General features: G+C 34.1%; 1 long non-coding RNA gene across 2 annotated transcripts; it reads right to left on the bottom strand.

Annotated features, from left to right (window-relative positions):
* Positions 1 to 1,976: 1,976 nt before the first annotated feature.
* On the bottom strand, positions 1,977 to 4,235 carry LOC110870932. Of its 2 annotated transcripts, none has more exons than XR_002553356.2 (5): positions 3,692 to 4,235; positions 3,025 to 3,222; positions 2,486 to 2,647; positions 2,223 to 2,406; positions 1,977 to 1,990 (listed from the first exon to the last, which is right to left on the bottom strand). It is a non-coding gene; the product is annotated as an uncharacterized LOC110870932 (long non-coding RNA). The 2 variants fall into 2 exon arrangements; XR_004882160.1 differs by having other exon boundaries at positions 2,486 to 2,546.
* Positions 4,236 to 4,588: the final 353 nt, after the last annotated feature.

Raw genomic sequence — 4,588 nt, 5'->3', positions numbered from 1 at the left:
CATTTTTAGAAACTTTTATATATTAAAACTAGGTTAAGTGGGGTTTTTTATAGAATGAATAAAGTTATTGACTTTTACGGTGCTAAACTATATTTTATCACAAAAACGTATTATTATTTTATAAGTTAAAGTTTCTAATGATGTGTAACACGTTACTTTTTTTTAAAGTGACTAACTGGCAACCAAGCAATAATCGTTTCGAAATTACTCATTTTAAGTTTTAACTTCTAATCAATCTTTTTTTAATGTTTTGAAATATTGGCTATCAGGTAATATTCTTCAAAAAGGTAATTAAATTTTTAGAAACCTTAATGTGAAGTAACCTTTTTATAAATAAAGGTATTAAAGTTACATTTTACATCTTTTTTTTTTGTAAGGTATAGATCAACTGGCAATCCCGACTACTCCAACCCTTTTTTAACGGGAGTAGCTCAAGTTCGAATCCGGGCACCCCCAAACGGGGGCAGGGCGAAACCAGGCCAAACACCACATGGGACATAAATGCCTCCACTGGGGATCGAACTTGAGACCCTGGGCAGGAAACCCCTAGAGGAAAACCTTCCCACCTCCATGCAAACCAATTGGTCTACACTTCATCGGCAATACATTTTACATCTCCTAACATAATTTGAACTTTATTATTATAAAAGTAATACAATTATAATTTTAAATCTAGTCGAATAAAACTATTTCTTAATCAATGATTAATATCAATTTCGCAGTTTTTAGAAATCTTGCCAAAAAAACGATAGTGATAGTAATAATAAAATAATAATAATAATAATAATAATAATAATAATAATAATAATAATAATAACCACTGATTGCAAAAAAATAATAATAAATAATCGAATACTTCTCGCACTACTACAGAAATAGGCATGTGCTACGGCCAAATCTGTAACAAATCCGTAGCATACACCCGTTTTGCTACGGATCTGGTTCGTAGCTACAAGTCTCGTCGCGAATTTATTTGCTACGAACTTTAGCTACGGAACTTATGTTTGTGACAAATTTAGTTACAAAAAATGGCGTTGGTATTTTAGCTATGAATTTGCTATGAAGAAGGTTGCTATATGAAATTTCGCTATGGGTTTTTAGCTACGGATGTTTTTAGCTAGGGAAACTTTTAGCTACGATGGTTTTTAGTTACGGTTGTTTATAGCTACAGATACTTGTAGCTACGGTAAATTTAGCTACGGATACTTTTAGCTATGTTATTTTTAGCTAGAGAGTAGTTTTGCTATGAATGGATTGGCTATGATAATTTGCAATGTTTTTGCTACAAAAAATTAACTACGAACTTGCTATCGTTTGGCTACGAGAATTTGCAACCTTTTGCATTTTTCTTGCTACGAAACTTGCTACGTTTTCTGCTATCGGGTTTGCTACAGACTTTAGCTACAAATTCACTATGATTTGGCTACAAAAATTTGCAAGCCTTTGCTACGATTCTGCAACGGAATTTAGTTACGAATTTCGCTTGACTTTGCTACAGATATAGCTATCGATTTTAGGTCTTTGCAACAAATTTAGCTACGCTATTTGCTTGGAATTTTTTAAATAAATTCTTTTTTTTATATTGTTTTCAATTTTTCCTTTATAAATATTATATTCAAATTTCATAAATATAAAAAACTGAAACTAAAAATAAATACTCAAACCATAAAACATAATAATTCAAACATAACAATAAATATTAAAAACTCATACTAAACATTCAAATCATCCAAACATAACCGAATGCAACACGATAAAAATCCAAATAATTCAAACATAACCAAACCTAACACGATAAAAATCCAAATTATCTAAAAGCACTATAATAAAATCAACGCATTTTAAGTTGGTGGCGGGTTTTGTGACAACATTTGAATTTTCTCATTCATTTCGGCATGCAACCTCGCACGTTCTTCAATTTTCTCCATCATAACATGTTTCTCTATCTTATCTTGTTCCAACTCCGCTATTTTTTTTTCAACCGTTCCACCTATAACATCAAAAGCAAAAATAACCTGTTAATATCTATTATGACACCTAATAAGTTATGACACATCATAACATATTATAACCAAATATACCCTAATAAAAGCTATTACATCCATAGTTATAGAACATTACAAACAAACTAACTCGGTATAAAGTAATTCATTTAAACTACCCATTAATAATTTTTATCACATGAAAATAGACTTTTTCCTACTAAAAGAATTAATATATACCTCATCGTTGTCACTTCTCTCTTATGCACCCATCATCACGACACGCAAGATAGCGATAGTGCCGATCCCATACATTTTACCTTTTTTTTGCCTCCAACAGTTTGCGACAACAATTCCATGTCAATTTCGGATGCAAGCTGGTATCGTCTCCATATTTGTCGACAACATGTTTATTGTAAGTTTCCTTTGATGGGCGCATAAAACAATCAATAAATTAGCTTTATATAATTATAAAAGAAATTATTTCTATTAAAAGCGCTCACATTTTGCACTAAGGTGAGGCGAGTCGCCCAAAAAGCACATCATAGCCGTCCATGCGCAGTTCTGGCAATATTTCGACCAGAGTCAGCTCTAAACAGCCTATAAGTTTACCAGAATATATTTCCATCTTCATGCTTGTAAATGTTTAAATATCTAGCCTAAAACTTAAAAGATAAAAAGAAGAAGATTAGAAAGTAGCTTAGAAAATAAAAAAGATGTATATTGTTAAAGGTCAATAAGAGGTAGAATACATGATGCTTTGTTGAAAGTGTTTCCTATTACATAACAGTGACAACACATGCTCAAAATTCTTATTTCTTACAAAATGCTCTTAAGTTTTAAGTTATTTAAAAAGGTTTTTAGTTTTCTGATATCAATTAGATATATATAACAATTAAGTATATTAATTTTTCAATACATAATATATTTTTTTCATTTAAGTTCGCTTTTTATTTCTCAACCCTCGCTTTTTTTTGCACCTAGCATCTTTGATACCTATGTAAATACTAAAAACATACATTTACAAAATAACAGAACTTACATAAGCTTCACTTGCCCTCGTGTCAACCCAAGTCACGTTATGCTCATGAATGTTCTCTTCCATGTCACCGCCTTCTCCCGAACCGTGCTCAATAGAGCTGCTAGACCCCAACAACCCAGCTAGGGGTCTCGACCCTTTCTTTGCGTGTGTTTGTAACCAGAATTGATCGAACTTGATGCGCCACTCCAAGGTCTTCTCCTACATCAAAACCCAAAATTATTATATATATCAGTTGATACATGTTTGCTACAGTATAGGGGTATTTTTTTATATGATAAGATTTTTGGGTTCGTGTTAGGTTCGGGTTCGTTTAAAATTTTTGGGTTCGGGTTGAACCCGCCAACCCGATCCATTTAGCACTCCTAAATACCCGAGCTTCATCTCTATGTTTAAATTTAGCTCAAAACGAACTTTACTTACAAAAAATTATCAAATTCGTAAAAAAAAACAAAGTTCGTATACCTGATGCTTTTCAGAGATACACTCTACATTTCGTTGTTATATAATATTAGTGGCGAAAGTTAAATATTTAAATTGAAGGGGGGCTAATGAATTGAACCGGTGCTGAACAAATGCCTGCCGCAAAGCGCGGGGGATCCTACTAGTGTTTACTCCAGTGTCTATATATGTGTGTGTGTTTTCAAGATGACAAATTAACGTTTCTCACCATGTTTTTTTCTAACCGTGAGAAAGCTCTTCGAGCCAAGGTTGTGCCTGCCACCCGTTGCTTTTCCTCTGTTATCGTTGTTTTGAGAAGCTTTGCTTTTCCATGAAACAGAATTCCAAGTATGCACTAGCGTTTCCCAAGACTTTTGACTCATCCACAGTGGCTTAAATGGAAGAATGGGAGTCAAATCATTCTCAACTTCCGCACCCTCTTGGATCGCAAGGGCCTTGGCTTTATCACGAGCCCTCTTCAACAAATCAGGAAACTTCCCCTTAATGCACGTTTCCCAGCATGAGTGAATTGAGGATTTCGAATTATCTTCCCATCGGTAGTGTTGCTCCATAAAAACATTTATTAATAATATATTAATTTATTTATTAAGTCATAAGCATTATCGTATACAATTGGGTAGTAAGTATACACCTGAAAACGCTAAAACAAGCATTCGCGGTGATGGGAAGGAACATCTTTCAATCCTTTCCATGGACCCGACCACATAGACTTTAAGTTGGATCCAATGGTCTGAGAAACTTTATCATGATCATTGAATCTACAAAACGAAAAGAATGTACCACTAACAACATTAGTAATGATTTCATTCACGTATAAAGAGAATATTAACATATAAAAACTTATTCATCATTTTCAACCCAAATCCAAGTGCAATTTTCGGGTGTGGGTAGTGGAGCTGGAATAACAGGTCCACGCCCAACGGCAGTGACAGGCTCATCAACATCATTAAGTTTATGCTACAACTCACCCCTACCAGCACCTTGACCCCCACCACGTCCGCTACCTCGACCACCACCTTGACCCCTACCAGCACCTTGACCCCTACCAGCACCTTGACCCTCACCATGTCCTGCTGAATTGTGTGCCATATTTTCTACAACAAAA

Source organism: Helianthus annuus, chromosome 15 (assembly GCF_002127325.2).
Source record: "Helianthus annuus cultivar XRQ/B chromosome 15, HanXRQr2.0-SUNRISE, whole genome shotgun sequence".
Lineage (NCBI taxonomy): Eukaryota > Viridiplantae > Streptophyta > Magnoliopsida > Asterales > Asteraceae > Helianthus > Helianthus annuus.
Note: the sequence above shows the minus strand (reverse complement) of the source record. Positions and strands in the feature narration are given on the sequence as shown.